The sequence below is a fragment of the Canis lupus genome, chromosome 7 (assembly GCF_003254725.2).
Source record: "Canis lupus dingo isolate Sandy chromosome 7, ASM325472v2, whole genome shotgun sequence".
In the NCBI taxonomy this organism is placed as follows: domain Eukaryota; kingdom Metazoa; phylum Chordata; class Mammalia; order Carnivora; family Canidae; genus Canis; species Canis lupus.
In genome coordinates this window covers 15,616,341-15,642,143 of record NC_064249.1, presented here as the reverse complement: position 1 = coordinate 15,642,143, position 25,803 = coordinate 15,616,341, and the positions used below count along the sequence as shown (strand labels likewise).

Below are 25,803 nucleotides of genomic sequence, written 5' to 3'. Positions count from 1 at the left end.
ATCCTCTGGATTGTGGAGAACAGAGAGAATAATTTTCCTGGTTATAAAGGCAAGCTCTAAGAACATAGAAGATGAAGGAAGAACTTTGTTTTGTTTTTACATAGAGGACCCACAGCAAATCTTAACAGATGCCAGTCTTTTTTTTTCTTTTTAAAGATTTTATTTATTTATTCATGAGAGACACACAGGAGAGAGAGAGAGAGAGGCAGAGACACGGCAGAGGGAGAAGTAGGCTCCACGCAGGGAGCCCGATGTGGGACTCGATCCTGGGTCTCCAGGATCAGTCCTTGGGCTGAAGGCGGCACTAAACCGCTGAGCCACCCGGGCTGCCCAACAGATGCCAGTCTTACAGGAACCATGGACACACCACTTTTTGAGGCTGACTTGAACAGTAGTCTTCTAAGGGCCTAAGACTTATGTTCTTTACGGTAATTCCTTTCCAAAGACAGAGACAAAGAAAAACCATGACATCTCTGTGAAGAAATGAATCAGTCACATCAAGAGTACTCTACCAAATTTGCCAGAATCTCTAAGCCCAAGAAACTAGTTTCATAAATTTTTTCCCCTGCTGATGTAAATTTAGAATGAGAAGATAGATGCTCACCAGTCGCACTCCATTAGACCATGCAGGCTGAGATCAGGAGTCTGATGTGATGATGATTCTTACTTTCCACCAAGGATACTAACCATCTGCTGATGGTCATCAGAGGTTTCAGGATTTCTCAGCTGCAAAGGCCTCAAAACAAGTAGTATCCAGTGACGGAAGTTTATCCTACTGACTATACCAAGTGTTGGGGAGGAAAATTTTTATTCTACCCCTCAAAGTTCTTCTAGGTGGCCTAAAAATTAAATTAATAGGAGATATATTAATAGAATTTTAAAAAACCTGAAGTTTATTACATGTGCACAGAGGCCCAGTATTAAAATTGAGACCTAAAGAAATGATCAAGTCATGCAGCCTCTATATGTTTTAGGCAAAGAAACACAAATCTGTGAGGAAGCGAGAGAACAAAGAAAACTCATGTTCAGCAGCTTTGATTAGTAAAGAGTTCTCAACAGAATTTTTACTGTGGTAGTAAATCAGTAAAAGTAACAGGGTCATTCACGTAGGCTTCTCTGGCCCTGAATCCCCTTTCTCTGATGATAAGGAGGTTTCCCCACCTCTTGGTGCAAGGAGGGTCCTTCATGTGAGAAACTTATTCATTGGTTTCTGGAGAAAGGAGAATTAGAATGTCCTTCTTATAATGGTTGTTTCTTAAGTAGCCTTAAATCAAAATTATTACTATGTAGTCGTTGAACATTTTGGGGCGGGCTACCTTGGAACCCAGTACTAGTAAACCTGTGACCCCACCAGGTAGCAGATCAAATAAAGACTGTCCTCGGCTTAAAGCTACCTTCTTGGTGTGGGTTTTCTCTACTCCATAGACTATGCAGGTGGTTTGGGAAGGTTGCAGCTACACAGACAAGAGGTCCTAGGCTGCCCACTGTCAGCTAATAGGATAGGTACTCTGCATGTATGGACTGCATAGGTCAGGGTAGCCAGGACCTGTTAAGGGGTCAAGCAATGCCAGTCACAGAAGTGAGCTATTAGGGGCATAAAGTACCTTCTTAATTCCAAACTCTGACCTATGCAAATAGGCATATTCTCTCAATAGCAGAACTGCAGGAAACTGGACCACCTTACCAGGGTGTAGCCTGGTCGACTGATGAAGTATCCTTCAACAAGAGATAACTGGGAGCCTTGATAACTGATCCCATTCTGGTAATGGAGTCCAGTTTCCTCTACTGATGCCTTCAGGAAGAATATAGACATTTGTTTAGGTTAGAATTTGGAATTAGGCAGATGCCATGGACCTCCAAAAGTCTACTCTTGACACATAGACTCTCTCAACCCTTGCCCGGTTCCAGGTCTCTGGCTTCCCTGACCTGTGTGTCTGGCACTTGTGTAGTATGTACCCTGTCAGGCAGCCATGGGTGGCCAGGACCCCCTAGTACTGCGGAGCTGGGGCTGGTATCCAACCACTTACATCGCTTATAGAGGAAAAGAGAGCCCACTCTCAGAAAATCTCTCTGAGGTGACTTTTAAAATGGCCACAATCAGTACACATTTGGACTGGTTGCCTAATAGGGTCCCAGGCTTCTCCCAGGTATCTTTTATTGGAGGATACTTGGTCCAGTCTGCTCAGCCCCATCCTGGAAAAGCAGTCCAGTTTCTATCAGTGATGTCTTCAGGGGGATTCTTCACATTTGTGTAGATTATGGTTTGGAATTAAATGATGTCTTGTACCCCCCGCCAAAGCCCTCTTTAGTGGCCTGGATTCTTAAGACCTGTGCTCTATTCCAATTTATTGTCTGCCCTGAAGTGAGCTGCACCACACACTCAAGACATAGCCTGTTAGCCTTGGGAAGCGGAGGCTTTCCAGGCCTGTGGAGCTGGGGCCAGTGTCTAACCATCTGAATAGTTTCCAGGGCAGAGGGAGACCACTGCTTATGAATCTTTTTGAGATAGCAACCAATCCAAATGAGGTTTGCTTAATGAAGTTCTAGGTTTACCACTGATTAAGGCTCCCAGGTGTTTTTTAGTGAACGATTCCCTGTTTGGCCAGTCTGGCCTCATCCTAGAAAGGCAGTCAGATTCCTCTGCTGTGTATTGGTCCGATATGATTTTAAATCCACTTGTTTATGACAAAGACAAAAAGTATTTTCAGAAGTAAAGTTGTTTTGATATGAGTAAACTGTGTCAGAAAGTCAGTATCTCCTCTGTTCTCACTGATAACAACTAGTAGCTTAGCAGCTGAGGGGCCCCCCTGAGGGCTTATCAATAAAAATACATGAGGAAGTAAATATGGCAAGGGTACATATTAGACTGTGAATCCTGAGTTTGTGAAATTGATCTGACAGTGTTTGGTCTGCACAAGGCTATAGCTCTCAGAAAACACTGGAGCAATTAACTCCTGCCACGATAAAGGTGATTCCTTTACTGATAGTGGTAAAAGCCATGCAGAGGACTTGCAAAGATCTTCATCTTGCCCATCAACACCTTGGCCATCAATCCCTAGCAACCTGCTCTAGCAACACAGGGCTCTTAAGATTGCACTGGCAGCTGGATGTCAACTCTCAGTTGGCTAACCTGTCTCTCCCCAGTATCAATCCATAAAGTGTTTAAAAAAGAAAGAAAGAAACAAGTAGTCCAAAATAGAGTCCTTTGCCTTTAACCACAGCAAACCAAGACTTAATGACAGTTTCACCCTATTCCAGGAACGTGATCTTCTAAAAGTCAATCTGAAATTTCCTGATCAGCACCAATGAGGTGACATGATAACAAATCCTGCTGGTTCCTCCCCCCTTAAAAGAAGATGTCCTGGCCTGAAACAATCCTTTGCTTTCTTTTGCTAATAACGTCTTTGCTCTACCCTCCTTCTTATAAACACCTTCCATTTTTGTACAACTCCTTAGAGCAATTCTTTGTTTGCTAGATGGGATGATGCTTTATTCATGAATTGCTTAATAAAGCCAGTTAGATATTCTAATTTATGGATAGAATTTAGTTTTTTAACAAAATGTCCACCTCAACTAAATTTATTTTTAAATTTTTTAAAAAAGATTTTATTTATTCATGAGAGATAGAGCGAGAGAGGCAGAGACACAGGCAGAGGAAGAAGTAGGCTCCATGTAGGGAGCCTGATGTGGGACTCGATCCCCAGACTCTGGGATCACGCCCTGAGTCAAAGACAGGCACCAAACCACTGAGCCACCCAGGCATCCCCACCTCAACTAAATTTAAACTTTATTCCTTTCATTGCCCTTTGCTGAGAAGGATAATATCATTGATTTGGAATATGATATTTCTTTATTGGCTTATTAAAAGACATTATTGTATATGCTATTGGCTTATAAAATTCCACACTGAAATAAATATAGAACTCTTGTAACTTGGTGCTATGTTGCCCACAATAGTTTTTTTAAGATTTATTTATTTGAGAGAGAGTGGGAAGGAGGGACAAAGGGAAAGGAAAGAGAATCCCCAGGCAGACTCCCCACTGAGCACAGAACCTGACATGGGGCTGGATCCCAGGACCTTGAGATCACAACCTAAGCTGAAATCAAGATTTTGCTGCTTAACCAACTGAGCCACACTGGTGCCCCCATGATACTGATTAACCATATTATAAACCTTCTGGAATGCTCTATTAAACATCTTGGTGATAAAATATTAGTGATCTTTGTGAGTGGCAGGAGGAAATAGTAAATGTGTCTGTTCACAAACCCTATCAAAATTACTCAAGAAGTGGCTTAAGGGTAGAATGGGTTGTATATTAACTTCTGAAGATCCCTAGAGACCTACTGAAGACTTAGTCTGGGCAAAACTTCAAATTAAGGAAACTCCAGATGTTGGCCTGATCATCCAACCCAATCAATTATATCCTTATTAAAAAGAGCAACTAAGGAAGATGTTACAGAGCTCTTCTTAGGAGCATTAAGTTACATAGATGCCTACAGGCAGAAAAGAGGGCTAGTGAGATAGGGAAACTGGACTGTATAAAAATCTGTTTTTCTACTTCTCCTGCTTCTATTCCGGCTAGAACCTGCAACCCGACTCATAATGAAAATAGTGTATATCTTCTTTATAAGGGAAAAGCAGGTCAATAATCCAAAATTACTTTTTTCTGGTCCCAGGAATTCAGCTAGATAGCTCTCAAATCATTCTGAACATCTGCAAATTCAACTGAAGATCTAAGAAAAGAATAGCTGCAACTCTACAAATAGAAAAGTGACCACTTTCTGAATGAATGACAAGATGGAAAAACCTCAGAAAAGAGAGCAAGAGGCAAGGAGTGACTGCCAGAAACTTAATCAGTATGGATATAAATAAGATGTCAGAACTAGAGTGCATAGAAGAATAGAAGACGCTAGCAAATCCCTTTCTGGAGAAATAAAAGAACTAAAATCTAATCAAGTCAAAGTCAAAAGGCTACTAAGGAGATACGATTTAAAAAAATGGAGGCTCTAGCTGCTAGGAGAAATGAGGCAGAAGAGAGAATTAATGATATAAAAGACAAAATGATGGGGAATAAAGAAGCTGAGAAAAAGAGATAAACAACTACTGGATCATGAGGGGAGAATATGAGAAATAAGTGATACCATAAAGTGAAACAATATTAGAATAATTAGGGTCCCAGAAGAAGAGGAAAGGGGGGTGCAGAAAGTATATTGGAGCAAAGTATAGCAGAGAACTTTCTAATATGGGGAAGGAAACAGGCATTAAAGTCCAGGAGGCACAGAGAACTCCCCTCAAAAATCAATAAAAATAGGTCAATACCTCAACATAGAATAGTGAAACTTGCAAATCTCAGAGACAAAGAGAAAATCCTAAAAGCAGAGCAGGAAGGGATCCATAACCTACAAGGGTAGTGATAGTAGACTGGCAACAGACCTATCTACAGAGACTTGGCAGATCAGAAGAGACTGGCATGATACACACAGGGTACTAAATAAGAAAAATATGCAGCCAAGAATACTTTATTCCACAAGACTACCATTCAGAATAAAAGGAGAGATAAAAAGCTTCCAGGACAAAGAGAAAATAAATGAATTTGTGATCACTAAACCAGCCCTGTAAAAATATTAGAGAGGATTCTTTAAGAGAGAACCCAAAAGTAACATAGACCAGACAGGAACAAAGACAATGTACAAAAACAGTGACTTTACAGATAATACAATGGCACTAAATCCATATCTTTCAGTAGATACTCTGAATGTAAATGGGCTAAATGCTCCAATCAAAAGACACAGGGTATCATTGGATTAAAAAGCAAGAACCATCAATATGCTGTCAGAAAGTAGGTGGAAAACCATTCATCATGCTAATGGACATTAAAAGAAAGCTGGAATAGCAATCCTTAGACAAATTAGATTTTAAACCAAAGACTAATAAAAGATGAGGAAGGATACTATATCATAATTAGAGGGTCTATCCAACAAGAAGATCTAACAATTATAAATATTTATGCTCCTAACATGGGAGCAGCCAACTATATAAACCAATTAATAATGAACTTAAAGAAACACATTAATAATACAATAATAGTAGAGGACTTTAACATTCCACTCACTGCAATGGACAGATCATCTAAGCAGAAGATCAACAAGTAAACGAGGGCTTTGAATGACACACTGGACCAGAGGGATTTCACAGATATAGTCAGAATTCCACCCTAAAGTAATAGAATACACATTCTTCTTGAGCATTAATGGGACTTTCTCCAGAATAGATCACATACTGAGTCATGAATCAAGTCTTAACTGGTACCAAAATATTGGGATCGTTCCCTGCATATTTTCAGACCACAATGCTTTGAAACTTGAAGCACTTGAAGCAAAGGAAATTTGGAAGGAACTCAAATCCTTGGAGGCTAAAGAGCATCCCACCAAAGAATGAATGGGTCAACGAGGAAATTAAAGAATTTTAAAAAATCCCTGGAAACAAATGAAAATGAAGACACAACTTTTCAAAACTCTTGGTTTGCAGCAAAGGCAGTCCCAAAAGGTAAGTGTATAGCAAGACAAGCCTTTCTCGAGGAACAAGAAAGGTCTCAAATACACAGTCTAACCTTGTACATAAAGGAGCTGGAGGAAAAACAGCAAATAAAGCCCCTACACCCAGGAGGAGAAGAGAATTAATAAATATTAGAGCAGAAATCAATGAAATAGAAACCAAAGGATAATAAAAAAAATCAATAAAAGTAGGAGCTGGTTCTTTGAAAAAATTAACAAGACTAATACACCCCTGGACAGACTTTCGAAAAGAAAAGAGAAAGGACCTAAATAAATAAAACCATGAATGAAAGAGAACAGATCACAATCAACACCAAAGAAATACAAACAATTATAAGAACAATATTATGAGCAATTACATGCCAACAAATTAGGCAATCTGGAAGAATGGATGCATTCCTAGAGACATATAAACTACCAGAATTGAAACAGGAAGAAGTAGAAAATCTGAACAGACCCATAACCAGCAAAGAAATTGAAGCAGTAATTAAATATCTCCCAACAAACAAGAGTCCAGGGCTAGATGGTTTCCCAGAGGACTTCAACCAAACATTTAAAGAAGAATTAATACCTACCTATTCTTCTGAAGCTGTTTCAAAAAAATATAAATGGATGGAAAACTTAAACTCTTTTTATGAGGCCAGCGTGGCCTTGGTCCCAAAAAACAAAGACCCCACCAAAAAGGCAAATTACTGACCAATATCCCTGATGAACATAGATGCAAAAATTCTCACCAAGATACTAGCTAATAGGATCCAACAGTACATTAAAATGATTATTCACATCGACCGAGTGGGATTTATTCCTGGTCTACAAGGGTGGTTTGACAACCACAAAATCAATCAATGTGATGATATACTAAATAAAAGAAAGGACAAGAACAATGTGATCCTCTCAATAGATGCAGAAAAATCATTTGACAAAGCACAGCATCTTTTCTTGATGCATCCTTATCCCACAATGTAGGGATAGAGGGAACATCTCTCAATATCCTAAAAGCCATATATGAAAAGCCCACAGCAAATATCATTCTCAATGGGGAAAAACTGAGAGCTTTTCCTCTAAGATCAGGAATACCATACAGATTTCTACTGTCACTACCGTCATTCAACATAGTTCCAGAAGTCCTAGCCTCAGCAATCAGACAACAAAAAGAAATAAAAAGCATCCAAACAAGCAAAGAATAAGTCAAACTCTCACTCTTCACAGATGATATGATACTCTATATGGAAAACCCAAAAGACTCCACTCCAAAATTTCTAGAACTCCTATAGGAATTTAGCAAAGTGGCAGGATATAAAGTCAATGCACAGAAATCAGTTGCATTTCTATACACTAACAATGAGACAGAAGAAAGAGAAATTAAGGAGTTAATCCCATTTACAATTGCACCAAAACCTATAAGATTTCTAGGAATAAATCTAACCAAAGAGGTAAAGGATCTGTATTTAGAAAATTGTAGAACATTAATAAAAGAAATTGAGGGGGATCCCTGGGTGACTCAGAGGTTTAGCGCCTGCCTTCCGCCCAGGGTGTGATCCTGGAGGTCCAGGATCGAGTCCCACATCGGGCTCCCTGCATGGAGCCTGCTTCTCCCTCTGCCTCTCTCTCTCTCTCTCTCTCTCGCTCTCTCTGTGTCTCTCATGCATAAGTAAAATCTTTTAAAAAATAATTTTTAAAAAATTTTAAAAAGAAAGAAATTGAGGAAGACATAAAGAGATGGAAAAATGTTCCCTGCTCATGGATTGAAAGAACAAATATTATTAAAATGCATGTTACTTGAGAAATCTATACATTCAGTACAATTCCTATCAAAATATCATCAACTTTTTTTCACAGGGCTGGACAAAATAATCCTAAAATTTGTATGGAACCAGAAGACCCTGAATAGCCAAAGGAACATTGAAAAAGAAAACCAAAGCTGGAAGCCTTACAATCTCAGACTTCAAGACCTATTACAAAGCTGTAATCATCAAGACAGTATGGTACTGACACAAAAAACAGATGCATAGATCAATGGAAAAGAATAGAGGACCCAGGAATGGACCCTCAACTCTATGGTCAACTAATCTTCAACAAAGCATGAAAGAATATCCGATGGAAAAAAGCACAGTCTCTTTTTTGGGTTTTTGTCAAAATTTAAAAAATATTTATTGACTATAACCTACAAAAATGGAAGAATATACAATGGAGAAAGAACAGTCTCTTCAATGAATGGCATTGGGAAAACTGGACAGTTACATGCAAAGAATGAAACTGGACCCCTTTCTTACATCATACATACAAATAAAAAAGTAGATTAAAGGCCTAAATGTAAGACTGAAACCATAAAACTCCTAAAAGAAAACACAGGCAGTAAGCTCTTATATATCAGTCTTCAGAACATCTTTTTGGATATATCTCTTCAGGCAAGGGCAACAAAAACAAAATTAAACAATTGGGACTACACTAAACTAAAAATCTTCTGCACAGCAAAGGAAACCATCAACACAATGAAAAGGCAACTGACTGAATTTTAGAAGATGTTTGCAAATCATATATCCAATAAGGGGTTAATATCCAAAATATATAAATTGCTCATACAACTCAACACATACAGAAAAACAATCTGATTAAAAAATGGACAGAGGACCTGAATAGACATTTTTCCAAAGAAGACATACAGATGGCCAACACACAAAAAGATGTTCAGCATCACTACTCATCAGAGAAATGTAAATTAACACTACAATGAGATATTACCTCACACCACTGGCTAGTATCAAATGGACAAGAAATAACAAGTGTTGGCAAGAATGTAGAGGAAAGGAAACCTTTGAGCACTTTTGGTGGGAATATAAGCTGGTGCAGCAACTATGGAAAACAGTATGGAGTATCCTCAAAAAATTAAAAATAAAAATAGCAACAATCCAGTAATTCTACAGTCTATTAAACAAATGGTACTGGGAAAATTGGACAATCACATGCCGAAGAATGAAACTGGACCATTTCCTTATACCATATACAAAAATAGACTCAAAATGAATAAAAGACTTAAATGTGAGATAGGGATCCATTAAAATTCTGGAGGAGAACACGGGCAACAACCTCTTCAACCTTGGCCACAGCAACTTCTTGCTAGACACATCTCCAAAGGCAAGGGAAACAAAATCAAAGATGAACTACTGGGACTTCAATCAAGATAAAAAGCTTTTGCACAGCAAAAGAAACAGACAAAACCAAAAGAAAACTGACAGAATGGGAGAAGATATTTGCAAATGTCTCATCAGATAAAGATTAGTATCCAAAATCTATAAAGAGTTTACCAAACTCAACACCCAAATAAATAATCCAATCAAGAAATGGGCAGAAGACATGAACAGACATTTCTCAAAAGAAGACATACAAATGGCCAACAGACACATGAAGAAAATGCTCAACACAACTTGGCATCAGGGAAATACAAATCAAAATCACAATGATATACCACCTCACACCAGTCAGAATGCCTAAATTAACCGCTCAGGAAATGAGAGATATTGGTGAGGATGTGGAGAAAGGGGAACCCTCCTGCACTGTTGGTGGGAATGTAAGCTGCTGCAGCCACTCTGGAAAACAGTATGGAGGTTCCTGAAAAAGTTAAAATAGAGCTGCCCTCTATAGCACTCCTAGGGATTTACCCCAAAGATATAAATGTAGTGATCTGAAGGGGCACTTGCATTCCAATGTTTATAGCAGCAATGTCCAGAAAAGCCAAACTATGGAAAGAGCCAAGATGTTTATCGACAGATGAATGGATAAAGATGAGTGGATAAAGTGTATAAAGATACACACACACACACACACACACACACACACACACTGGAATGCTATTCAGCCATCAAAAATGAAATCTTGCCATTTGCAATGATGTGAATGGAACTAGAGAGTATTATGTTAAGTGAAATAAGTCAATCAGAGAAAGACAGTTATATGATCTCACTCATATGTAGAATTTAAGAAACAAAACAGTGGATCATAGGGGAAGAGGGGAAAAAATAAAACAAGATGAAACCAGAGAGGGAGACAAACCATAAGAGACTCTTAATTATAGGAAACAACACGGTTGCTGGAGGGGAGGGGGTAGGGTACCTGAGTGGACATATTGAGGAGGGCTCCTGATGTAATGAGCACTGAGTATTATATAAGACTGATGAATCACTGACCTCTACCTCTGAAACTAGTAAAAAAAAAAAAAATATATATATATATATATAGCAGTTAATGATTTCTCTAGAATAGGTAACATCTGAAAAAGGACAGATAAAGCCATCATATGCATATCCAAGACCACCAGCACTAGACAGCTCAATGCCAAGACCTCCTGGCTCCAGGGAATAGCACCCAAGCCCTCCTCTTTATTCTAACCAATTCCTGGATGCCTGAGAGGACATGTACAACAAACCATAACCCTCAGTAAAAACCCCAGACCCTAAGCAAAGATGAAATTCTCTCTCTTTTCCTTTCTGAGTCTCCCAGATACTCTGTATCCACATTCTCTATATACCTTTGGTTAATTCTGCTTTCACCTCCTGCTGGCTCACATTTCAATTCTATCCTGTGTGCAGCCATCACTAGCACAAAATGGTATCTTCAGAACAGAAAGAAACACTGATCCTTTTTGCCTCTAAGGGCATTAATCCACATCCTGAGGATGATAATTATTTTAACTCTTTTGACCCCAGTAACATTAACTAACTAGAAGTTAAGCCCATGACAATAGACAAAATGACAAATGTAGTAATATAGAATTAGAGTCACTGGAGAGTTTATACCAGACAATAAATGGTAATAATTAAAATAGAATTCCAACAGGGGCACCTGGGTGGCTCAGTGGTTGAGCGTCTGCCTTTGGCTCAGGGCATGATCCTGGTGTTCCAGGATCAAGTTCAGTATCACCCGCCCTGCAGGGAGCCTGCTTCTCCCTCTGCCTATGCCTCTGCCTCTCTATCTCTGTTGCTTATGAATAAATAAGCAAAATCTTTAAAAAGTAAAATAAAAGACTTTTTTCCAGTGGATAATCTTTCCTGCTTTGTCGAATATTAGTTCACCATAAAGTTGAGGGTCCACTTCTGGATTCTCTATTCTGTTCTATTGATCTATGTGTCTGTTTTTGTGCCAGTACCACACGGTCTTGATGACCACAGCTTTGTAGTACAACCTGAAATCTGGCATTGTGATGCCCCCAGCTATGGTTTTCTTTTTTAAAATTCCCCTGGCTATTCGGGGTCTTTTCTGATTCCACACAAATATTAAAATAATTTGTTCTAACTCTCTGAAGAAAGTCCATGGTATTTTGATAGGGATTGCATTAAACGTGTAAATTGCCCTGGGTAACATTGACATTTTCACAATATTAATTCTTCCAATCCATGAGCATGGAATATTTTTCCATCTCTTTGGGTCTTCCTCAATTTCTTTCAGAAGTGTTTTATAGTTTTGAGGGTATAGATCCTTTAAAACTCTGGTTAGGTTTATTCCTAGGTATATTATGCTTTTGGGTGCAATTGTAAATGGGATTGACTCCTTAATTTCTCTTTCTTCAGTCTCATTGTTAGTGTATAGAAATGCCACTGACTTCTGAGCATTGATTTTGTATCTTGCCACACTGCCAAATTGCTGTATGAGTTCTAGCAATCTTGGGGTGGAGGCTTTTGAGTTTTCTATGCAGAGTATCATGTCATCGGCGAAGAGGGAGAGTTTGACTTCTTCTTTGCTAATTTGAATGTCTTTAATGTCTTTTTGTTGTCTGATTGCTGAGGCTAGGACTTCCAGTACTATGTTGAATAGCAGTGGTGAGAGTGGACATCCCTGTCTTGTTCCTGATCTTAGGGGAAAGGCTCCCAGTGCTTCCCCAATGAGAATGATATTTGCTGTGGGCTTTTCGTAGATGGCTTTTAAGATGCTGAGGAATGTTCCCTCTATGCCTACACTCTGAAGAGTTTTGATCAGGAATGGATGCTGTATTTTGTCAAATGCTTTCTCTGCATCTATTGAGAGGATCATATGGTTCTTGGTTTTCTCTTGCTGATATGATGAATCACATTGATTGTTTTATGAGTGTTGAACCAGCCTTGCATCCCAGGGATAAATCCACTTAGTCATGATGAATAATCTTCTTAATGTATTGTTGTATCCTATTGGCTAGTATCTTGTTGAGAATTTTTGCATCCATGTTCATCAGGGATATTGGTCTGTAATTCTCCTTTTTGGTGGGGTCTTTGTCTGGTTTTGGAATTAAGGTGATGCTGGCCCCATAGAACAAGTTTGGAAGTACTCCATCTCTTTCTATCTTTCTGAACAGCTTTAGTAGAATAGGTATGGTTTCTTCTTTAAACATTTGATAGAATTCCCCAGGGAAGCCATCTGGCCCTGGACTTTTGTGTCTTGGGAGGTTCTTGATGACTGCTTCAATTTCCTCCCTGGTTATTGGCCTGTTCAGGTTTTCTATTTCTTCCTGTTCCAGTTTTGGTAGTTTGTGGCTTTCCAGGAATGCGTCCATTTCTTCCAGATTGCCTAATTTATTGGCGTATAGCTGTTCATAATAGGTTTTTTAAATTGTTTGTATTTCCTTGGTGTTGGTAGTGATCTCTCCTTTCTCATTCATGATTTTATTAATTTGAGTCCTCTCTCTTCTTTTTAATAAGGCTGGCTAATGGTTTATCTATCTTATTAATTCTTTCAAAGAACCAACTCCTGATTTTGTTGATCTGTTCCACAGTTCTTCTGGTCTCTATTTCATTGAGTTCTGCTCAAATCTTTATTAACTCTCTTCTTCTGCTGTGTGTAGGATCTATTTGCTGTTTTTTCTCTAGCTCCTTTAGGTGTAAGGTTAGCTTTTGTATTTGAGTTCTTTCCAGTTTTTGGATGGATGCTTGTATTGCGACAAAGGAGGAAAGACTACCCACTGGAAAAAAGACAGTCTCTTTAATAAATGGTGCTGGGAAAATTGGACATCCACATGCAGAAGAATGAAACTAGACCACTCTCTTGCACCATACACAAAGATAAACTCAAAATGGATGAAAGATCTTAATGTGAGACAAGATTCCATCAAAATCCTAGAGGAGAAAAAAAAAATCCTAGAGGAGAACACAGGCAACACCCTTTTTGAACTTGGTCACAGTAACTTCTTGCAAAGATTCATCCATGAAGGCAAGAGAAACAAAAGCAAAAATGAACTATTGGGACTTCATCAAGATAAGAAGCTTTTGCACAGCAAAGGATACAGTCAACAAAACTAAAAGACAACCTACAATATGGGAGAAGATATTTGCAAATGACGTATCAGATAAAGGGCTAGTTTCCAAGATCTATGAAGAACTTATTAAACTCAACACCAAAGAAACAAACAATCCAATCATGAAATGGGCAAAAGACATGAACAGAAATCTCAGAGGAAGACATAGACATGGCCAACACGCACATGAGAAAATGCTCTGCATCACTTGCCATCAGGGAAATACAAATCAAAACCACAATGAGATACCACCTCAAACCAGTGAGAATGGGGAAAATTAACAAGGCAGGAAACCACAAATGTTGGAGAGGATGTGGAGAAAGGGGAACCATCTTGCACTGTTGGTGGGAATGTGAACCGGTGCAGCCACTCTGGAAAACTGTGTGGAGGTTCCTCAAAGAGTTTAAAAAAGGTCTGCCCTACGACCCAGCAATTGCACTGCTGGGAATTTACCCCAAAGATACAGATGCAGTGAAACACTGGGACACCTGCACCCCGATGTTTCTAGCAGCAATGTCCACAATAGCCAAACTGTGGAAGGAGCCTCGGTGTCCAACGAAAGATGAATGGATAAAGAAGATGTGGTCTATGTATACAATGGAATATTCCTCAGCCATTAGAAACAACAAATACCCACCATTTGTTCGACGTGGATGGAACTGGAGGGTATTATGCTGAGTGAAATAAGTCAATCGGAGAAGGACAAACATTATATGGTCTCATTCATTTGGGGAATATAAAAAATAGTGAAAGGGAATAAAGGGGAAAGGAGAAAAAAATGAGTGGGAAATATCAGAAAGGGAGACAGAACATGACAGACTCCTAACTCTGGGAAATGAACTAGGGGTGGTGGGCGGGGGGTGGGTGTGACTGGGTGATGGGCGCTGAGGTGGGCACTTGACAGGATGAGCCCTGGGTGTTATTCTATATGTTGGCAAATTGAACACCAATAAAAAATAAATTTATAACAATAATTTAAAAAGTAAAATAAAATAGAATTCCAACAAACTGATTTGGTCAGAGAAATCTAGTGGCTATTAGATTTATGTTTCAAAGGAGGACAAAACCTGATCCTCATAGGAACATAGGTTGTGTACCTCAAACCCATTACCACTGATGCTAAATTGAATTGATACCTTAGAGCATCTAGAGAAGATAATATTAATTTACAAAGATCTGGTGTTTGGGTAGCAGCAACCTGGAGATTAAGATGGCCTATACTAATATGTAATCCCTTACGACACCTCCAAGGAAAATGGCAGGAGAAGTTAATATAATAATGAAATTAGGACTATTAGCTATGATTTATGATAAGGGACAGACACCTACACTGCTACATGTGGAAGCAACATAACAAAGTAAGAGGTCGTCTTTTAAGCTGCATCTCCATAGGACAGAACAGCATTATTACAGTATTTGCATGCACCAGAAACACAGGAGATCTGATTGATAAGAACAGAGGAGGGAGTAAGTCAAGATAAAGGCTGTAGAGGTGCCTGGCTGGCTCAGTTGGAAGAACGTGCAACTCTTGATCTTGGGTTTGAGAGTTTGACCCCCAAGAGAGTTCAGAGTTGAGGTCGCTAAAAACAAAAAATACTATCTATCATTAGATTTCATTTATTTATTCCTGAGAGACACAGAGGGAGAGAAGCAGAGACACAGGCAGAGGGAGAAGCAGGCTCCATGCTGGGAGCCCGATGTAGGACTCAATCCCAGGATTCCAGGATCACACCCTGAGTGAAAGACAGACACTTAATCTCTGAGCCACCCAGATGCCCCCCAACCCCTCCCAAAAAAAAACCTTTAAAAGAAAAAGATAAAGGTTATAGCTTTAACACTCACGTATATGGACAAAATAGGCCTACATCTAATAAAAATAGACCAAATCAAAATAGACCATCTAGACCAAAATCTACAAGGGGCCTTTTTGGTCACCTACACCATTTAGACGACCACCCTGAAAACAAATTATAAAAGTAGAAAGTCAAATAGATACCCCACAAGCTACATAGGAGAGGCAGAGAAACAGAAACAACCATCTTTTACAGTAAATAGACCTACAGAAAATAAATCCACATATACCCACTCGTCCATTTACTGTAAATACTACTCCTTTATAAAACCTAATCCCCTCAATAGCAGATCACTGCTAGTGAGAGAGCGAAAACCCTGTGAGCTCCCCACAGGGATTCAGCAGTCTCTTCCTCTGGCTCAAGCCAGAGACAATTGCTCATATCAACAGAAACCTCTTTTGCAAATAGAAACACTACATATACCACCCACTATGTTGTTAGATACAGGGTCCTAATAACAATGACACAGGGATATCCTACTAACTTAGAAAACTTGAGCAATAAAAAGAGACTGATTGAAGGATGAGAAGGAAAATTATCCCCACACACTTGGGTACATAGATTCTGAGCAAGGACAGACTTTCAAACTAAATGCTTTTTAAGTCCCAATTTAGAAAACATGCCCGGAATGGCTATCATAGGACATGTAAATAATAAAGAAAACATTCAGGAACTTCTAAAGGAACAAATTATGTCCCTACTATTTCACCACATAAATTATTTAATCTGGCTTGTCAAAAAGCCAAACAGGTCATATACATTTACAAATTTTAGGAATTTAAACAAATTTCCCCAAACTGAGGGAGCACTCCCAAATATAGGTGCTATCATAAGAAATATCACCACTGGATCTGGCACTGATTGCATGGGGACAGACTTACCTGACGCATTCTTTGCTATTCCAGTTGATAAAGAGAGCCAACCCATGACTGCATTTGCGTGGGAAGGCAGATATGTTTAGTAGGTTACCAACAGGATACCTTAACAACACAGTAATAGCCCACAACTTTCTAACACAAGAATTCCAGGCCTTTCAGGAAAACACAACATACACACAAACCAGAATTTCCTGTATTGATGATATACTTATTTATGGTGATAACTTGGACAATAGGTTTATAATAGAATTAATTCAATTCCTTAGAGGATAGGCAACTGACCCGAGTAAGGTCCAAGGACCTTATACTACAAGAAAATTTCTAGGTATAATTTGGTCCTGTGAAGGCAGAAAAATAACAGACCCAGTCATAAACAAGATACATTGCGTCCCAATTCCTACCACAAAAGAAGCATCTCAGAAACTGGTAGGACTATTTGGATATTGGAAAGAGCACATGACACTAAATGGGGATAGTATCATAATACACTTGTAAAATTACAAGGAAGATAGGGAATTCAGTTGGACAGAGACTCAAGAGGTAGCCTTAATTTGCTTCAAAGTGCTCTCAAACTTTTAATACATTGGCATCAGCGAGCGAGGACTCCTAATATAAAGTGCCTAGGAGCACCTAGGGTGACTCAGTAGGTTAAGTGTTGGCCTTAGGCTCAGGTCATGATCTCAGGATCCTGGGGTCAGGCCCTGCATTGGTTTCCCTGCTCAGTGGGGAGTCTGCTTCTCCCTCTCCCTGATGTACCTCTGCCGTCTCTTCGGAGTTGTGCCATCCTCCCCAGCACACGACTCAGAAGAAACAAGAGGAGAAGCTGCACATGATGCTGCCAGTGTTTAACAGGGTTTTTGGAAATGCTCCACCTTCTTTTTCCTAACAGAAAAATAGTGTTTAAAAAATACTAGATATTTCCCACTCCTTTTACAAAATTACCCTCTCCTCTTCTTCAATCACCCTCATTCCCCACAGGACAGTGCAGATGAAGGAGATGAGGACCATGGGCTGAATGGTGCTATTAGGAGTTGGGGTCACTAGAGCTTTCCAGGGTCCCCTTGGTGTCCACTTCCTACTGAAGATGTGGAGCAGGGGAACTGGCTGTCTCCCTCAGCTTATGCTCACTTACGCTCTCTCTCAAATAAATAAGTAAGTAAGTAGGTATGTAGGTAGGTAGGTAAGTAAGTAAATTCATTAATTAATTAATATAATCTTTTTTAAAAAACCCAAAAAACTAAAGTGCCTATATTTACAAGGGTTTGCAACATGGTGTCTGTGGACTGAAAAATTGTAGGAACTCAATTTTTAGCAGATTGCATTTTGGACAAAGATTTTCCCATGGTCCAAGAACAGATACTAATGAATTGCAAGACTCACTTGGGCACTGTATGATGAGGCTCTAAAAACTACAGAACCACTAACAGAAAATAAGCTAATTATACTTTAATTCCAATAGGCTATTCTGGGGTGGGTAAGGCAGACCTTTGAGAAACAGGAATTATTCCTGACTGTCACATGGAGAATGTCTACTTCCAAGCAGGACTAAATGACAGAGGATCAGCCCTCTGCATGAACTGAGGAAATCTCCACAAGGCCAGAAGTGGACTTCACCAAATTTCTGAGGGATGAACCTATTTAAGCTTGAGCAGTTGGGCAATGGGGACCACTCTGGTCCATGGCACTCAATAATGCATGGTTTTTAGCTGGATCAGCTTCCAAGACACCATCTAGAGAATGCTGGCACACTGTGGCCTTGAGGACTAATGATGGTCTTAACTTGACATAATCAGGAGAATTCTGGAGAACAGAATATGCTGAATAGCCATAAATTGTGAGTGACTAATGTGTTAAGGGAAGTGAGAGTGAGGTGTAGCTTTTCTCAGACTCATGGACAGTAGCTAATAGAATAGACATTTTGGACATGAACATTGTGGAAAAATTACTGAAAAATACCAAATAAGAACATAATGAAGGATATAGGGCAGAAAATAGCACTGACTAATATCTCTATATTTATCATCGATGTCTCTGCACCTTAGGAGAACTCTGAAGTAATTAAATTGAATAACTAGATGGACAAACTTGGTAGGTAAACTAAAGAGATGGAGGTATGCAAAATTTAACTTAAAAAACTCAATAATTTATGGCTAGTGATGAAGCCAATTCAAGACATAACTATATATAAACAAGAAGGACAATGGGCTTACAACCTGAACACGCAGATATGCCAAGTAACAGAATCATTCTATAGACACATCAAACAGGTCAGGCTGACACACATGAAACTAGAATTGGTTAGAGCAAAAAGACATGTATGTACCCGTTAAATACCTCCAATTTCAAATTAAATATGAGAATTGCTGGAAGTTTAAAGCATGGAGGTCATTAATGAATATTCCAAATAAGTCAAAGCAGACAGACTTCAAAATTATACAAATGATTATATAGGACACCTGCCCATATCAGAGAATAAACTATGCATGTACCACTATGGAGATATGGTCAGGAGTAGGATTACCCTACTCTTGCAGGAAAACTAATGAAAAATCTACAATCTGAGCATTAGAAATATGGATGCTTGCTATAGTATCCCAACTATCATAAAATCAGATCAGAGAACCAACCCACTTTATAGGAAAGTGAATATAATATTGGACAAAGAAACTAGGCATAATGTGGAACTTCCCCTTACCCTATTACCCTACTGCCTCTGGGCCAACTGAGAACTATAATGATTTGTTCAAGCAAAAACTTAGGTTACTTCCTAACAATCTAGATATTAAAACAGACTAAAATAATCTAGGAGATGACAATATCTCTAAAGTATAGATCTAGAAATCATATGCATACATACATACACACACACATTGCCCAGAACTTTATGCCTGCAAAATAAAAGCCACTGTGAATCCTCAACTCTAGCAATAATATGACATAGATCAGTGCAGCATGCTGCTTGCTGGCCATACTATTTTACCTATTGCTTACTATTGGATATCATACTATTTGTATGGATTTCTCTTCCAACGGTTTCAGCAATAGTAGTTATGGTACCATTCTTAAGTGGAATGCATCTTTTGGTCCAGATACAACTCCACTGTCTGTGACATCCTCTACTTCCTTCACAGATCACCATCCTGGGTCACCTTGTTATAACTGAGGACTCAACGGCGTCACCAGCATCATCTATATCACCAAACCCAACCTCTCCATCTCACCCTTCAGTATCAGTACCATCTACTGGGAAACCTTTAGTCAGTGGAAAAAACAAATATTTAGGGAATCTGATGAAGCAGTAGAAGTCTCCAAAGAATCTCTTGAATAGTATCCCCTACTAGACACTGACTGAGCTTGAAGACTAAACTACTAACTGGCCCTTGTCATAACCCAGCCTATATACCAAGAAAATCAGGTATTGACTTTTCTGCTTTCCTTATATCTAACTGAATTGAGTGTAGCATCAGACACGTGGTAGACTGAAAATAAAGGAGACAGAACATGAAGACTCCTAACTCTGGGAAATGAACTAGGGGTGGTGGAAGGGGAGGAGGGCGGGGGGTGGGGGTGAATGGGTGATGGGCACGGAGGCGGGCACTTGATGGGATGAGCACTGGGTGTTATTCTGTATGTTGGCAAATTGAACACCAATAAAAAATAAGTTTATTATTAAAAAAAAAGAAAATAACCTCAATTTCATTTCTGAGATACTTTGTGTGCTAGTATTTTACAAAAGAGCATCTCTGAATATGTAGAATGGGCAATTGTATCTTTAAATATTAATAAGCCAGAAACCAATCAGTTATTACACTCAATTAACTCAATCCCAATCACCTATTAGAAAATAATCAATCCATGGATACTTTGTTCAGTCTTCACAAGAATAGGGACAACCTGTCAGGGATGTAGCAACTCATAGAAAACTTAGCGTATAACATATATCATTATCCTTCATGGTGTACTTCAGGCTTCTCTCTCATACCATAGAACACCCAAGAACATAGGAACCAGGATTAGTAAAACCTTTCCAGGTCATATTGGAACCTATAGTAATAGGCTATGCCTTGGTATTTACTATGCAGAACTTTTAAGCCAGATATAGATCCTCAAATTTTGTTCAGTTTTATCCATATTTGATCATGCACAATTTTTAACCTATGCCAGAAACAAATTCACTAAAGGAAGGAAATTATTGCAGTTTCTTGTTGGACTGTAGGAGATTTAATTGGTAGATTTAATTGAACAATGGCAGCCACTTTTCTTTTTTTTTTTTACTAACATCATACTTAATGGTAAAAAGCTGAATACTTTTCCATTAAGATCAGGAACAAGACAAGGATGTCTACTTTCTCAATTTTTGCTCAACATAGTACTGGAAGTCCTGCTGCACCAATCAGACGTGAAAAAGAAATAAAGGCATACAGATTAGTAAGGAGAAGTAAAACTTACTATTTGGAAAGGATATGATTCTATATATAGAAAATCCTAAAGATCTCAACAAAAAATTAAGTTGCAAGATAAAAAATTAACATACAGAAACCTGTTACCTTTCTATGCACCAATAGCAAAGGAGAAGAAATAGAAATCCAGAAAACAATTTCATTTACATTTGTACAAAAAAGAGTAAAATACCTAGGAATATATTTAACCAAGAAGGTAAAAGATATATAGTCTAAAACTATAAAACGTTAATGAAAAATACTGAAGAAGACACAAACAAATGGAAAGATATTCCATATTCACAGATTGGAAGAATTAATATTGTTAAAATGTTTGTATTACCAAAAGCAAAATCTGTAGATTCAATATGGTACCTATCAAAATAACAATAGCATTTTAAAATAAATAATCCTAAAATTTGTATGGAACCACAGAACACCCAAATCGCCAAAGCAATCTTGAGAACGAAAAATGAAGATAACGCAATCCCAGGTTTCAAGAACACTACAAAGTTATGGTAATCAAAACAGTGTGATACTGGCATAAACACAGAACACATCAATGGAACAGGATGGAGATCTGAGAAATAAATGCATGCTTGTATGATTAATTAATCTATGACAAGGCAAGAATATGCAATGAGGAAAATATAGTTTCTTTAATAAATGCTGTTGGGAACACTGGACAGCTACATGAAAAAGAATGAAACTGCTTTCTTACACTAAAGATAAACTCAAAATGGATTAAAGAACTAAATATGAGACCTGAAGCCATAAAACTCCTAAAAGAAAACATAAGTGGTAATGTCTTGGACATTAGCGTCAGCAATATTTTTCTAGATACGTCTCCTCAAGCAATGGAAATAAAGCAAAAATAAACTACTGGAACTAATCCAAAATAAAATCTTTGCTGTGCAAAGTAAAACATCAACAAAAGGCAACTTAATGAGAGAAACTATTAGCCAACAATGCATCCAATAAGGGTTCTGTGACAAGATGGAGAGACCTAGAAGATATGATGTTAAAGGCAATAAGTCAGAGGGAAAAAGAAAGAAACCATGTGATTTCATTTTTATGTGGGATCAAAAAAACCAAATGAATAAATAAAATGGAATCATAAATACAGAGGATAAACTGGGCATGGGAAAAATAGACAAAGGAGATTAAGAGGTACAAACTTCCAGTTATTAAATAAAACACAGAGGTGGAAAGTGAAGCATAGGAAATATAGTCAATAATATTGTAATAACATTGTACAACAGATTACAACTACACTTACTGTGGAGAGCATAGTGTAATGTATAAAACTGTTGAGTCACTATGTTGTAAACCCAAAATTAATATAACATTGTCTATCAACCATACTTCAATGGAGAGACATAAAATGTGTTTCTCTAACTATAGATTGTCAGTTGTTGCAATGACATGTTTCTAAGTATATGTTGTTGGACCATATACCTTTTTTTTTTTAAAGATTTTATTTATTTATTCATGAGAGATACAGAGGAGAGAGAGAGGCAGAGACATAGGCAGAGACAGAAGCAGGCTCCACGCAGGGAGCCCGATGTGGGACTTGATTCCGAGTCTCCAGGATCACGTCCTGGGCCAAAGGCAGCACTAAGCTGCTGAGCCACCCAGGGATCCCTGGACCATATACCTTTATTGTACCTTTATTCCTGCTATTCATAGTCATATTCATATGACTATGGCTTGAAGCTTCCTCAGCTACTTATGTATAATATGGAAAACTGGACCAGGATAGTATGCTGTAAGCCAACCCTCACCCTAACCTATTAGAGACAAGGGAAAAAGAAGGAACACAACATGATAGATTGTGTAACACTAACAGGTAACGAATCCTGTGATAGAAAAAGAGGTTATTGCAGATCAGTAGAAGATGAAGCAACTATTAGAATAACTGGAAAAATATTTCACGTTAGACCTCCTCCAATTAATCTAATAAATGTAAATAATGTATTAGAAAACTTAGGATAAGTAAAGGCACATTTATAAGATAAGACTAATAAAGTTAAAATAACTTTGCAGGAATTTAAAAGGAAACAAAAATATGCCTCCCTAAAATAGTAACAGGCTTGAAGTCTGATGTTATGACTACTGAATATGTATTTAATATAGCTATGCAAGCTTGTACCCCTGGAGCTTTATAAAAATGGTCTCCACTTGAGTACATATTTATCAAGGAAGTTAAGGTTAAGTTTTTGTTGTTTGTTCTTTCAATATGATACCATGCTAAAGAGTTCTTTAGTATGTTTATATTGATAGTATTAGAAAACATGGGCACTTAAACTGGTCATTAAACTATGGCATAAAAAAATGTGCATCAAAGGAAAAATACTCCCCCAAGATATGATTGTGATTAAGATTATAAGTGATATAGAATCACAGGGTAGATTGATATTTTTGTGAGCTTAAATTTGTACTGGGCATAAGATCCTTAGCATTAATTAGTGTCTGACTGATTTGGAATCACAGGGTGGATTGTTGTACATGTGATTTCACATACACTTGTTTATGACAAGGACAAAGTTGTTTTTAGAAGCAAAGTTGTTTCAGTATGAGAATAAAGTATGTTGTGTTGTGTCAGGATGTCATTATCTCAGCTGTTCTCACTGATAAATCAATAGCTCAGCTGCTGAGGGGGCCTAATGTTTATAAAAACATGTAAAGAAGCAATATGGCAAGGAGGCATTAAGACTATAAATACTGAGGGTTTGTGAGAATGATCCTGAGAGTGCTTAGTCAGGGCAAGGCTACATCTTGTTGAACTGATAGCTCTTAAAGACCTCAGGGCAATTAGCTCCTTCCTGGTAAAAGCAACTCTTTCACAGGCAGAGAAAGTTGTACAGAGGATTCACAAAGATCTTGCCCATTAACACGCACTGTCATTCACTGGCAATCTGTTCTAGAAGCATGGGACTTTTACTTTTGAACTGGCAGCTGGACTTCAGCTCTTGGTTAGCAAAATGTCTCCCAGATACCAACTCTGATAAGGGTATGTCTCAACTAAATTTGGACTTTACTACTTTCATCTGCCCTTGCCTAGAACAATAGTGTGATTCATCTGACATTGGTTTGGACTACATTTCTTTATTGACTAATTATTTTTTTAATTTATTTTTTATTGGTGTTCAATTTACTAACATACAGAATAACCCCCAGTGCCCGTCACCCATTCACTCCCACCCCCCGCCCTCCTCCCCTTCCACCACCCCCAGTTCGTTTCCCAGAGTTAGCAGTCTTTACGTTCTGTCTCCCTTTCTGATATTTCCCACACATTTCTTCTCCCTTCCCTTATATTCCCTTTCACTATTATTTATATTCCCCAAATGAATGAGAACATATAATGTTTGTCCTTCTCCGACTGACTTACTTCACTCAGCATAATACCCTCCAGTTCCATCCACGTTGAAGCAAATGGTGGGTATTTGTCATTTCTAAGAGCTGAGTAATATTCCATTGTATACATAGACCACATCTTCTTTATCCATTCATCTTTCGTTGGACACCGAGGCTCCTTCCACAGTTTGGCTATCGTGGCCATTGCTGCTATAAACATCGGGGTGCAGGTGTCCCGGCGTTTCATTGCATCTGTATCTTTGGGGTAAATCCCCAACAGTGCAATTGCTGGGTCGTAGGGCAGGTATATTTTTAACTGTTTGAGGAACCTCCACACAGTTTTCCAGAGTGGCTGCACCAGTTCACATTCCCACCAACAGTGTAAGAGGGTTCCCTTTTCTCCGCATCCTCTCCAACATTTGTTGTTTCCTGCCTTGTTAATTTTCCCCATTCTCACTGGTGTGAGGTGGTATCTCATTGTGGTTTTGATTTGTATTTCCCTGATGGCAAGTGATGCAGAGCATTTTCTCATGTGCATGTTGGCCATGTCTATGTCTTCCTCTGTGAGATTTCTGTTCATGTCTTTTGCCCATTTCATGATTGGATTGTTTGTTTCTTTGGTGTTGAGTTTAATAAGTTCTTCATAGATCTTGGAAACTAGCCCTTTATCTGATATGTCATTTGCAAATATCTTCTCCCATTCTGTAGGTTGTCTTTGAGTTTTGTTGACTGTATCCTGTGCTGTGCAAAAGCTTCTTATCTTGATGAAATCCCAATAGTTCATTTTTGCTTTTGTTTCTTTTGCCTTCGTGGATGTATCTTGCAGGAAGTTACTATGGCCGAGTTCAAAAAGGGTGTTGCCTGTGTTCTTCTCTAGGATTTTGATGGAATCTTGTCTCACATTTAGATCTTTCATCCATTTTGAGTTTATCTTTGTGTATGGTGGAAGAGAGTGGTCTAGTTTCATTCTTCTGCATGTGGATGTCCAATTTTCCCAGCACCATTTATTGAAGAGACTGTCTTTCTTCCAATGGATAGTCTTTCCTCCTTTATCGAATATTAGTTGCCCATAAAGTTCAGGGTCCACTTCTGGATTCTCTATTCTGTTCCACTGATCTATGTGTCTGTTTTTGTGCCAGTACCACACTGTCTTGATGACCACAGCTTTGTAGTACAACCTGAAATCTGGCATTGTGATGCCCCCAGATATGGTTTTCTTTTTTAAAATTCCCCTGGCTATTCGGGGTCTTTTCTGATTCCACACAAATCTTAAAATAATTTGTTCTAACTCTCTGAAGAAAGTCCATGGTATTTTGATAGGGATTGCTAATTAAAAGACATTATCCTATATGCTATTGGCATGTGAAATTTGCAGTTAATCAACATTAAATACATTGTTGGCAAAGACAACAATCAGCCTCTGAGCATTATTTGCTTCCCTAAAGAAAACAGCCTTCCCATAA

General features: G+C 38.4%; 1 protein-coding gene across 1 annotated transcript in view; it reads right to left on the bottom strand.

The window, feature by feature from the left end:
- Positions 1–191: 191 nt before the first annotated feature.
- The window catches only part of RGSL1 (regulator of G protein signaling like 1), a 309,935-nt gene continuing 284,323 nt past the window's right edge, over positions 192–25,803 (bottom strand). Inside the window, exon 31 of the mRNA XM_025429987.3 lies at positions 192–839. The gene's annotated coding sequence lies outside the window, so the exon portion shown is untranslated. The remainder of the gene's footprint in view (positions 840–25,803) is intronic.